Here is a 13,167-nt window from a genome sequence, read left to right as displayed (position 1 = left end):
ATTCTGAAGGCTGTCTTTTCACCTTGCTAATAGTTTCCTTTGATGTGCAGAAGCTTTTAAGGTTAATTAGGTCCCATTTGTTTATTTTTGCTTTTATTTCCAATATTGTGGGAGGTGGGTCATAGAGGATCCTGCTGTGATGTATGTCAGAGAGTGTTTGCCTATGTTCTCCTCTAGGAGTTTTATAGTTTGTGGTCTTACGTTTAGATCTTTAATCCATTTTGAGTTTATTTTTGTGTATGGTGTTAGAAAGTGTTCTAGTTTCATTCTTTTACAAGTGGTTGACCAGATTTCCCAGCACGACTTGTTAAAGAGATTGTCTTTCTTAAGGGATCTCCATGGTGTTCTCCATAGTGCTGCCATTTCAGCTTGATGGAGCCTAGTATGGGGCTACACGCTAACAAGTATAGAGTGAGGGTGGGGAAGGGTCGGGAGGGAAGCAGAGAATCCTAAATGTTTCAGTGACTTCACTTCCTTGCTAGATCCAGAACAGTTCCCATATTCTCTGCTAATACAGAAGCAGTTTCAGCGGTTGTGGGCAGGGAGCAAAAGACAGGGAGATAGAAAGTATATGTGAGCTGGATAAGGTTTTCCCTCCCCTTCCTATGAAAGAAGGCTCTGGCAGATTTCCACATTTGTAGGTGTTTTACCATTTGTCATAGGCAAGTTACACCACTCAGTTAGTGATTAAATTATCAACAGAGCTGCTGTTTGAGGACGGAAGGTTCAGGGTTGTTTCTTGCTCCTGTGCTTTGGTTTAAAGGGAATTGAATTAATTCTTTTTTAATCCCCTTGGTTAGAAGGAACATTAAAAATCATGTCTGGCCTCCAGTTGATGGTGTAAGAAGCAGAATTCAAGCTCATTCATCAACTGCTAGGGTCCCTGTGTCTAACCCTGGTCCCATGTTTAGATTTATAAAGTGTGAGATCATTGTCAGTTTCATTTATCTCTGTTATTAAATTTACTGGGCCTTCTTCAAATGACATTATATCTTCTTATCTAATTCAAATAAATGTCTCACTCATAGCTAGAACGTAGATGGTGAAATCTCATGGTTAACTCAATAATTGAGATAATCTCATTGTTTTGTTTTCCTAGGAGAATCTTAAATGCATTGCTCATGTCTGAGACGCCACACAGTTGTACAAAACTTTTCTTAAAACTGCTACTCTTGTGCATTCCCTTTCTCAGAGTTTCTATACAAATGGAATTTTTTGCCCTATTCTTTAACATTTATCTTGGTCTGTTTATCTTATACAAAATAATCACTCAGTTTGGCATCTGTGTTTATCTCCATGTATTGAAATAAAACATACTGATGGTATATTAGGTAAAGGTACAAGCTTTAGGATAAATCCTACATGTGACCAGTTCTGTGATCCCATGGTGACTTAACCTCAGTTTCCTCATCTGTAAAATGGGAATAAAAATAGCAACTTCATAAGAGTGTGGTGGAAATTAAGTGAGAATATTTTCAGTGCATTGCCTGGGCTGAAACCATTCCGATTTTAGCCAAATATATTAAGATACTGTACTCTGTATTGACTAGAAATACAATTTGTCATTTAAAGATTTGAACCAGCCTTTTGAATTGTGACTTTTGAAAGGGAATTTTCTCTTTGCTTTATACCATCCTATATTTAGGGCATTTGCATCTGAACCATTAGTGTTCCCTGGGTCATGTATGCAAACCAGCATCTAAGGTCATTTTGTTTGATTTGGTTTCATTTTCCTGGTGACTTTCCTAGCTGCCAAAGGTGGGCCTCTTGGTCTGAGGGCAGTAGTTGATGGTCCTTCAACACCTTCTTCAGATGACTGTCGTGAAACAGCATTCCAAATTCCCAATTCCAGCCAGTGCTGCCTGGTTCCCAGGGACAACAGCCTGCAGCCTGAAAATAATGTATTGGGATTATCACCCACAATCAGCCTGAAACAACCATGACTGCAACCCTACACTCCATGCACTGTCTTACATTTGGAGCTTTATACCTACTTTAATCTCTGCCCGGAACAATCTTCCCTACACCCCTCCTGTGTCAGATTAGTTTCTATTTATTTATCAAGTCTTAGCTTGTGTGTCAGCTTCTCCAAGTAACCTTCTGTGCCTCTACAAGTTGGGAATTTCTATTGCGTACCCACCGTGACATTCTCTAGTTATCCTTGTTGTGTGTCCTCATTTTACATAGCTCAGGTGCATGAACTCAGGACCATGGTTTAGTTATAGAACATCAGTCCTCCAACAATACAGTTGCCATGGTATATGAACTGTGAATAGTTATGCGCAGGATAAACTTCCCAGCTGGGTTTTCAGTCCAGAGATCACTTCGTGAATAACAGATTCACATCAGTAACAAATTATGTTACTGTTATGATGATCAGTAACAAATTATGTCACTTCTTGAAGTGACATGGTGAGCGGTCATTGCACTTCTGTTATTCACTTAACACACAAACAGCAAAAGCAGTACTTGTGTTGCCCCTTGTCTCCTGGTGATAAACCCATATGGCAATTTATGAATATGGATAATTGAAAGAGGAGATTAGCCAGAAAAAGATAAAGTGCAGCAAAGAAATGAAGAGTGATTATCCTAGAAGTCAAACGTAAATCAAATGTAAATGTAGTTGTAGAAGAAATAGCTGGCCGTGGACTGTATGACATCTTTCCCATTGGACATGGTCTAGATTTGCAGCCAGAGGAACTTGGTGAAGGCAAATTTATTGACATAAATAAGCAAAGTGTTCATGACAGAAGGGAAGATGATGTCCCAGGAGAAGTGATTCTGCAAACCATTTCACGTGGAAGGAACTCTCAGAGATACTTCACAATGATATAAAAAGAGCAAAGGGTAAACTGTTAGAAGCTGATCCGATTTTAAAGGGAATATGATCATTTGCCAAGACAGAGAGAGTGTGTTTGTTCTGTGTTGTTATATGATGAAAAGAGAAGGCAAGCTCTGTTCGAATGACTCTTGAGAAGTTTTTTATACTAAGTCTCAAAGTTTCTAATGTTTTAAATTAGAGTACTGACTAAATAATAGTCTTACTATTTTTTTTTCATTTCCTTGTACGTTTATAACTAATAGTAAGAGAATTTTAAAGGTCATGGAGCAGTCACACTTTTCTCATTGATTCCAATGGTCACTTTTCCGATTTCAGTTTGCAGGGCAATTTTTATGGTCCTGCACTACTGTACAGAGTGAGCACTGCTGTAGTATAGTTAGTTTCTATACACACACTCACAGATAATATTTTGAATTGGATGAGTGAGGGAATGAGTGAATTCTATATAAATACTAGGGATGAAAGAGAATATTCCCTTCCTCCCTTGCCAATTCCTTCCCATCTGAATGCATGGCCCATATTCCAAGGAGTAGGTCCACTCTTGTGCTCAAATTAATTCTGCAGCCCTAATCATGGCCCTGAAGCTAAGGGTCAGCACTTCAACCAGCAGGTCAGTGCAACCACTTGTGAGGCTCCACCAGGCCCAGCGCCAGTCAATCACAGCTACAGCCACTGCTGGCTCATTCTGGAGCTGGGTTTATAATTCAATATTCCTAAATAGAAAAGTTATGACCAACCTAGATATGCTATCTGCATATTCAAAAGCAGAGACATTACTTTGCCAACAAAGGTCCGTCTACTCAAGGCTATGGTTTTTCCAGTGGTCATGTATGGATGTGAGAGTTGGACTGTGAAGAAAGTTGAGTGCCAAAGAATTGAAGCTTTTGAACTGTGGTGTTGGAGAAGACTCTTGAGAGTCCCTTGGACTGCAAGGAGATCCAACCAGTCCATTCTGAAGGAGATCAGCCCTGGGATTTCTTTGGAAGGAATGATGCTAAAGCTGAAACTCCAGTACTTTGGCCACCTCATGCGAAGAGTTGACTCATTGGAAAAGACTCTGATGTTGGGAGGGATTGGGGGCAGGAGGAGAAGGGGACGATAGAGGATGAGATGGCTGGATGGCATCACCAACTCTATGGACGTGAGTCTGAGTGAACTCTGGGGGTTGGTGATGGAGGAGGGAGGCCTGGCGTGCTGTAATTCATGGGGTCACAAAGAGTCGGACACGACTGAGCGACTGAACTGACTGAAATCTTAGAATGTGGTCATGGGGCCTAGGAATATCCAAATAAATGAAACTTACTGCTTCAATATAAACTTCAGTCTGGCCAATAACTTTTATACCCTCTCCTCCCACGTCTTGACTAGAATTGTTAATAACAGATTTCATGTTCATTTTTTCACTCTGAGAAGTGGTAAAGTGGCCAAGATGACAGCATTGCCACGACGGCCCTTCAAATCCATGAATGTAATCCCAGGATAATGGAAAACCTAACTCTTCTGGTATTTCTAGAACTTGTATCATGATAAACGTGTTGGAAATAAGACTGAGAAAAGACAAACTCTGAAAGGGGCAGCATTCCCATAGCTTTTGGATGCCAGCTAAGCAATCTCATCAAGACATTTTCAGGAAATACCACAGACCAACTTATGTGACTTTTCCTCCTGGGATTCATCTCTGAGGATACCGTAAAAATTGAATTAAAATCTTTACAAAGGCCCTTAATAATCCCTTACTCCTTGGCTGCACTGAAATTTTCTTCCAAATATGTTGGGGGCAGTTGGGAGCAATTTACTTGGCTAACATTTATTGAACACATACTCTGTCTCCAGCTCTGCAGTCAGCCCTGGAATCAACAGTGAGCAGTCAGACATGCCCTTCTGGGACTTACAGACTGATGGCAGAAACAGACAATAAACAGACAAACAAAAAGATTTGGAATTAGACTCACACCACATGCCATGAAGGGAGCAAGCAGTAAAGGGAGGAGAGCAGGAACGACCTTACAGGGAAGAAGGTCAGGGAAGAACTGTGAGGAGGGGAGACCTGAAATAGGAGGAGTTGAGGAAAAACATTTTCTGTCAGAGGAGATGCAAGCCAATAGCCACTGAGAAAGCAAGCGTATGAAGTGCTCAAGGAAATGTAAGGGAGAAAACTGAAAATCATGCATAGAATTGTACATAATGGAAGCCATTTAAGGCCAGAGTAACTGTTGCGACCCTTTGGAGCTGGCCCTTAGTCATGGTGAGTCTATCACCTCCTCTGCAGCCTGGTCCTCTTAGGGTGAAGGCAGTCCACCAAGATGACAGGGAGCCTGCGCTTCACCCCCATCTGTTTGTTATTTGCAGTAGGCTTGTCCTGATCTGAATCTCCATCCAAGCTGGCTTCTCTGAAACTTGCTGACCTCGACTTAGGAATCGCCATAAAGGTTCTTGCTGCTGCTGCTGCTGTTAAGTCGCTTTAGTCGTGTTCCACTCTGTGCGACCCCAAGTTCTTAGTTCCAGGATAATCTTTTCCCAAGTGCTTTTTCTTTTAACAACTTAAAGGGTGTTTATTTGTTCATCTTCCCTCACTGCGCACAAGCAGAAGGCTGAACAGTCTTGGCCGGCGCAAACACAAGGAGGGCAGGGGGACTTATCCTAAAGGGGTCTTCCTGAGCTTGTGGGAGGGGAGAATGACCCTGGGCCAACTTCACCCAGGAGGAAACCTTGCTGAGTTAGGGGCACAGAGACTCAGCAAATGTATTTCTCTGTCTTCTTTGTTTCAGGATTTCAAAAGAAGCATAGCATACATGGTTGAAGCTCATTATTGCACATAATTGAGAATGTCTGTAATTTGAACTAAGCCAGGAAACTATTTATAAGCCTGGTGGGCTGCTGTCTCTGGGGTCGCACAGAGTCGGACACGACTGAGCAGCAGCAGCAGCAGCATGCCATACAATAAAAACTATATGTAGAATAATTTTTAAATAATCCATTATAGGGCTCTTTTGGCTGTCTTGTTTCAGTTATAGGGACTTCATAATACGAATATCTGTTATGGTAAGGTTTGGGGGAAACAAGATAACAGAGAAACTGGTATATCCTGTGAGTCACTTCTCTCTGAGACCCTCAGCTTCTTTATTATTTAAGAAGGAAAAGCTATAACTCTTGACTTTGCAGGACTGTTGGGAGGACTGAATAAACTGATGAGTGTCAGGCACATGGCCCAGGCTGAGTCATAGGGCTCATAAACAGTGACTATTATCATATCATGATGAAATAGCATTTCTCTTTAAAAAAAAAAAAAAAACTTCTGTAACTCACACTTTTTACCCCTAGAACAAACTCTTCCATCAGTAAGAGCCAAGCAAGAGTTTATTCTATATGCTGGGTGATTATTTTTTAGAATTTTCTTTAGGTTTCTCAGTTTTGTTAAGAAATTAGAAATTATAGTTGAATCCTTATTCTGTGGATGGTACAATTGAGTCCCACAGAGGGAAAATTCTGAAACCACATGGAGTCTGGCAAGTTGCTGGTAAAAACAGTCAATCCATAACTGTCATCTTGGCATCATTAGAACTAGTGATGTATGATCTATGCTGTATCTATTCTACTTCCTGAGCAGGAGACACTTTGGTACTCATTACAATATAAAATAGTTACAATCTATATATAAAGGGCCTAATCTTAATCACTGTGACTTTTGATACCAGTTTAAAAAAAAAAAAAAAGAAGCAGAAGAAGAAATCTGTATATTCTGGTTCTTAATGTATTTCTCAAGAGTACGAGTACCGTGTACCAGTACCAGTCACTAGCCACATACCAGCCACTGTGCTCAGTGTGCTATATGAATTCCCTTATCTATCACTCTACCTGTACGTTGGATACCAGATCTGTGCCCATTTTATAGATGAGAACACAGAGGCTTGGAGCTGTGAGGTATGTTGCCCAAGGTTACGCACCTGGACAAACCCCCATCTCTGTTGTCTTGACTGTGCTCTCCTTATGACAAACAGGCACGTCTTCTTCAGGCTAACTGTGATGGATAAGAGCACAGACTCCAGGATAAGTCATATCACCTCTTTGTGCTTCAGTTTCTTCATTGATCAAACAGGGACAATAATCCCATTTGCCTCAGTTAGCTGCTATGAGAATTAAATGAAATGATACATGTAAAGCATTTAACCTGGAAGAAGCAGCCTCACTCTTTAGGAACCCCGCCCACCCCTTCTGGAATATCATGCTTCACTTGATAGGAAAGAATTTCCCCAGATGGTCTGGCCCAACAGTTTGTTGTTCCCAGCCAAGGTCATGTTCCATAACTAGTTCCACCCCCCTGTTTTGGCTTCCTTGGACAGAAGGTTTTGTTTTGTTTTTTTTTTTAACTTTACAATATTGTATTGGTTTTGCCATATATCAACATGAATTTTTTATAGTCATTACAACTTCCTTAATCTCCCCAGTCTAAAAAATATACATATTCCAATGATTCTGTTGCTTTCTGGGCTAGAAGATTTAACTGATTTCCAGAGTAACATGCTTCTCCATTCCCAACCTTCCTCTTCCTAGAAATGAAATCTTAAGGAAATCCGTGAAGTCAGCTCATCTATTTTTTTCCTTTTTGAAGTGTAGGTGATTTCCAATATCATGTTAGCTTCAGGTATATAGCACAGCAATTCATATATATACATGTGTGTGTGTGTGTGTGTGTTGTGTGTATATATATAATTATTCTTCAGATTCTTTTCCTTTATAGGTTATTATAATACATTGACTATGTTACCTGTGCTATGCAGTAGGTCATTGTTGGCTATCTGTTTTAAATATAGCCATGTGTACACATCAATCCCAAACTCCTGATCTATTCCTTCTTCCCACACTTAGCCCCCCCTCACCCCCTGGTAACCATAAGTTTTTTTCTCTAAGTATGTGAGCCTGTTTCTCTTTTGTAAATAAGTTAATTTGTCTTTATTTTTACATTCCAAATATAAGCAATATCATATATTTGTCTTTGTCTGGCTTGTTTCACTTCGTATGATAATCTCTAGGTCCAATCCATGTTGCTGCAGATGGCATTATTTCCTTCTTTTTATGGCTGAGTAATATTCCATTTATATATGTACCACATTTTTATCCACTCATCTGTCAATGGACATTTAGGTTCCTTCCATGTCTTAGCTATGTAATAGCCTGTAATAACCATTGGTTATTATTATTTTCAAATTATGGTTTTCTCTAAATATGTGTCCAAGAATGAGATTGCTGGATTGTAAAATTCTATTTTTAGTTTTTAAGGAACCTCTGTACTTTTCTCCATAACAGCTGTACCAATTTACATTCCCACCAACAGCGCAGAAGGGTTCCCTTTTCTCCACACCCTCTCTAGTATTTATTATTTGTAGACTTTTTGATTATAGCCATTCTGACTGGAGTGAGGTGATACCTCACTGTGGTTTTGATTTGCATTTCCCTAACAATTAGCATGTTGAGTACCTTTGCATGTACTGTTGGCCATCTGTATGTCTTCTTTGGTGCTGGTGGTTTAGTCACTAAGTTGTGTCTGACTCTCGCAACCCCGCAGGCAGGTTCTTTACCAACTGAGCTACAAGGGAAGCCCATGTCTTCTTTGGAGAAATGTCTATTTAGATTTTCTGCCATTTTTTAATTGAGTTGTTTGTTTTATATTGCTGCTTATCCATTCTTTTAAAAAAATTTATTTTTAATTGAAGGATAATTGTTTTACAATACTGGTTTAATTTCTGCCATACATCAACATGAATTACCCATAGGTATATATATGTCCTCTTCTTCTTGAACGTCCTTCCCACCCTGTAGATTGTTACAGAGCCCCAGTGTAAGTTCCCTGAATCATACAGCAAATTTCATTGGCTATCCATTTTGCATATGGTAGACGGGAAGGAAGGAGAGGGTGAGATGAATGGAGAGAGTAGCTGATGGTCCATTCTTAAAAGATGCGCATTGCAGGAGGAAGGATTGGCATCACATCTCTGCTCCAGCCAGGCCACATGAATTCACTGAGGGCTGCACATCATGCTAAATCCATTCTCTCTCTCTCCCTCTCTCTCCGTCTATTACCTACCCACCTACCTACGTATTTTCCCATATTCTTCTCACTATCAGTTCTCATTATCATATGCAAATCCCCTATAAGAAAGTATTTAAAAGACAGGCTTTGGAGCCAGACTTTCTGGGGATAAGCCTGGCCTCACTATTTACTAGCTATATGACCTTGGACAAAGTGTGCAGCCTTCCTGTGCCTAGTTCCTCATCTGTAAAAGGAGATACTAATAGAAGCTTCATCATGAAGTAGTTTGAGAAGTAATGAATGGAGCACTTAAAACAGTACCTGGCACATGACTCCCTCAATATGTTATTACTGTTAGTTCACTTAATAGATGGTAAACCCTGGCTTTGAAAGGTTGAATAACTTACCCGAGGTCACACAGGCCATGAGTGGCAGAGCTGGCACTGGCTGGTCACAGAGCCGATGCTCCAATTGCTGTACTACCTCTTGTTAAGCACAGGCCATGTGTCCGTTACTCGGCAAGTGCTGCTGGGCATTGTGGAGTGTTCAAGAGACAGAAATGTACTTTGATCATCAGTCTCACTTCTAAGAGTTGGACTGAAACTGGAACAAGTACATAAAGGCCCAGGGATAATGCTCATTGCAACATTATTTGTGATGGCATCAGACCAGGATACATTTTCAGCAAAAAGACTGGAATATAAAAAGACTGTTAAAAAGACTGTTAAATTTAGGACAAACTAAATAAATAAATGTTTCTCCCCATGTGATCTTTTAAGCACAAATTTTCATGGAAAATTGACTCTCTAAATATTGTTGGGGAACAAGCTATGGGAAATATTCAGAGACTGGAGGAGAGAATTGGGACTTATGTATCTCTCCCTCTCATTCTCTTTCTCTCTCTTCTTTTTTTGTAACTTATTTTTTTTACTTTATTGAAATATAGTTGCTTCATAGTGCCATATTAGTTTCACGTGTACAGCACAGTGATTCAATTGTGTGTGTGTGTGTATGAAAAAAAATATATATATATGTAATCTTTTTCAGGTTGTTTTTCCTTGAAAGTGAAAGAAAATATTAGTTGCTCAGTCATGTCCAACTCTGTGCCCTATGGACTGTGGTCTACCAGGCTCCTCTGTCCATGGATTCTCTAGGCAAGAATATTGGAGTGGCTACTCATTCCCTTCTCCAGGGGAATCTTCGTAACCCAGAGATTGAACCTGGGTCCCCTGCATTGCAGGCAGATTCTTTACCATCTGAGCCACCAGGGAAGCCCTGTTTTTCCTTATATATAGGTTATTACAAAATATTGAGTAGGGTTCCCTGTGCTACACAGTAGGTATTTGTTGGATATCTGTTTCATATATAGTAGTGTCCATGTGTTAATTCCAGCCTCCTAATTTATCCCCCCCCCCTTCTCTTTGGTATCTTCCTCTCACTTGATGGCTATCCAACTCTAAGTACCAAAGTGCCAATCATGTCTGGGTACACCAGATCTAGGAACTCAACTCTATCTCCAAAAGCAAAGAGAGTTCCTCCCTCCTGGATCAGATTAAGAAGTACCAGGGTTTGTGTCTTGCCCAGCTGGGCCAGATAGGGTGAAAGCTCTGCGGCTGGGTCCCATTCATATGACTGCAGAAGACACTGCTGCAAATCCAGACTCTCACCCTAGTGAGCACCTACGATATGGCAAACAAATACCTGGATAGTCAGGCAAAGATTTAGGCTTTTTTTGTGTGTTTGATTTTTAAAAATTGTTGTGTTGTTTAACACAGCGCACTGTGCACTTCCCTTTGCATGTGTAGACACAACCCTTTTAAAATCTGTATTAAAAAATAGATTTGGCAGTGGCTTTTGCTCCCACTTGAGCTTGCCAAAAAGGGTGGAAGTGAGCATGCTTCTTCCTGCCTCTCTTGGCTGTGTTCCCTCTTAGAAGTTGGTGGAGACAGAAGCCTTCTCTTCCATAACTTTCCCTTAAGCAGTAAGGGACTGGGTGGGGTGGGGTCCAGGAGAAGGGCCCCCGTCTTTCATAATCAAGGAGGTGGTGATGTAGAAAGATCAGGTGCTGGCAGTGAAATTTTGGAAATTCTGATCAAGTTCCCATGCTGTTGTTTAATCCTTAATCATCCTTCCTGGCATACTTCCCACTGCTACTGCTTGTTTAAAATTGGAAGGGACTAATTGCCTCAATCTGTATTTTCTATAAAGCTATATTCAATGCAAAACCCACTGGGGCTCTCTGCATGATCATCTTGACCTAATAGACTGATTTGCTTCCGAGCGGTCTCTTCTGTCTTCCCCTTATAGACTAAAATTTTCTTAGTCCCAAGTGAAAGTGAGCAGCATGGAGATATTTAAACATTTCCTGCAGAAAAACAAGATTTTAGCTGAATTCCATATTCATCTCTCTGAATGGGTTTAACTATCAGTGAGGTTTGCTGCCATGCACAGGGGTCTTTATGGAAATTACTTTAACTATTTTGTTTTTCCTAAAGGCTATTCCAGAGACAAAGAATAATCATTATTCTTCAAGTCTTCTATGCCAAAAAATGTCAGATTGCTTCATCTAATTGAAATTCGAGGACTCTTGTGATCTAAAACATGCCATTCAAATGTAGGCTTTCTGAGGAGAAAAAGTTCATTGCACTCCTCAAGAATTAAAGTCCAAGATCCACCCAAGTTATTACATAAAGTTTTGGCTTGTACTCATGGCTAATCACATGCACAAGCAAGGGAGGCCAACCCATAGGTGTTGTCGCTTTGTTGCCAGAGGCCCTAAAATCTACTTTCCTCTAACACTTAAATTCTACCTTCTGTGAAAGCTGCCTTATAATTCCTAATAATCCAGGAGGGAAAATATAATCAATCCCTAATTACTCGCAATTTGTTCAGTCTTTCCCTATGTTGGCATTAAGAGTGTTTTCTTCCCATTGCTTTCTTTTTGTAGATGTGACCATAGGTAGATAGAGAGGCAAAATAAGTATACGTTATTTAGGAAAAAGATGTTAGTTTCTTACTCCATGATAAAAGATGTGATAGCACACAGTTGCTTCAAGAAAGGAAGAAAGAAAGATGTTAGGTTGGATGTGGAGAGGCAAATAGAACAGGAGATAGAAAGGGACATGGGGTACCTAAACCACAGTGGTGTTGGGCAGGATGGACCCAGCTTACCAGGGCTGGGTCAGGTGAGGTGTGAGGACAGAATAAGAGAGGCACACCAATTTCTGCAGAAGGCATTTTTCATTTCCATCTCTGATTAACTGTGCATGCCAGCTCTATAAGATTAACATGTCCCTAAAATAATACTTGGACTTGTGAGTCTCACTTCATATTCATAGCAGTGAATTCTAAAAAAACGAAAGCCAGTTTCCAATCCTGAAGGCATTCTAAACAGATAATATAAGTAGTCCAGCTTCAGTCAGGTATCCATTCCTGAGCCAAATAACTAGGACCAAGAATGCAAGCATGGGTACCTGGAGCCCACCCAGGTGACTGAAAAGATACTCTCAGAGGAAAGAAGGGTTAAAGGAATTATCTCACTTGTGTGACCTCAGGGAAAATAATTTCACCTCTGTGAGCCACAGCTTTTCAGTGAACTAGATTGAACTTCCTATTGTAAGGATCACGGCTCTGTAAACTTTAAACAACTAGTCAAGGATTGGGGACCTAAGTTGACTATAAGTTTAAGATGAATCACAAGTCTTATGAGGCTGCCAAAAAAAGCAATCATCATCTTGGCTCATAATAAGTATATATAATAAAATGAGAGTAATGTATGAGGAGGCTTTACAAATAGCTGTGAAAAGAAGGGAAGCGAAAAGCAGAGGAGGAAAGGAAAGATATACCCATTTGAATGCAGAGTTCCAAAGAATAGCAAGGAGAGATAAGAAAGCCTTCCTCAGCGATCAATGCAAAGAAATAGAGGAAAACAATAGAATGGGAAAGACTAGAGAGCTCTTCAAGAAAATTAGAAATGCCAAGGGAACATTTCATGCAAAGATGGGCTCAATAAAGGACAGAAATGGTATGGACCTAACAGAAGCAGAATATATTAAGAAGAGGTGGCAAGAATACACAGAAGAACTGTACAAAAAAGATCTTCACAAACCAGATAATCACGATGGTGTGATCACTGACCTAGAGCCAGACATCCTGGAATGTGAAGTCAAGTGGGCCTTAGAAAGCATGACTATGAACAAAGCTAGTGGAGGTGATGGAATTCCAGTTGAGTTATTCCAAATCCTGAAAGATGATGCTGTGAAAGTGCTACACTCAATATGCCAGCAAATTTGGAAAA

At 40.3% G+C, this 13,167-nt stretch overlaps 1 long non-coding RNA gene across 1 annotated transcript; it reads right to left on the bottom strand.

The window, feature by feature from the left end:
• Positions 1-289: 289 nt before the first annotated feature.
• Positions 290-9,533, bottom strand: LOC104996255. Its single transcript, XR_826156.1, has 3 exons — positions 9,278-9,533; positions 6,787-6,969; positions 290-1,890 (listed from the first exon to the last, which is right to left on the bottom strand). It is a non-coding gene; the product is annotated as an uncharacterized LOC104996255 (long non-coding RNA).
• Between the last annotated feature and the right edge of the window lie 3,634 nt (positions 9,534-13,167).

This window comes from Bison bison, unplaced genomic scaffold (genome assembly GCF_000754665.1).
Source record: "Bison bison bison isolate TAMUID 2011002044 unplaced genomic scaffold, Bison_UMD1.0 scf7180017864291, whole genome shotgun sequence".
In the NCBI taxonomy this organism is placed as follows: Eukaryota; Metazoa; Chordata; class Mammalia; order Artiodactyla; family Bovidae; genus Bison; species Bison bison.
The sequence above is the reverse complement of the archived record's forward strand: the minus strand, read 5'-3'. Positions and strand labels throughout refer to the sequence as shown.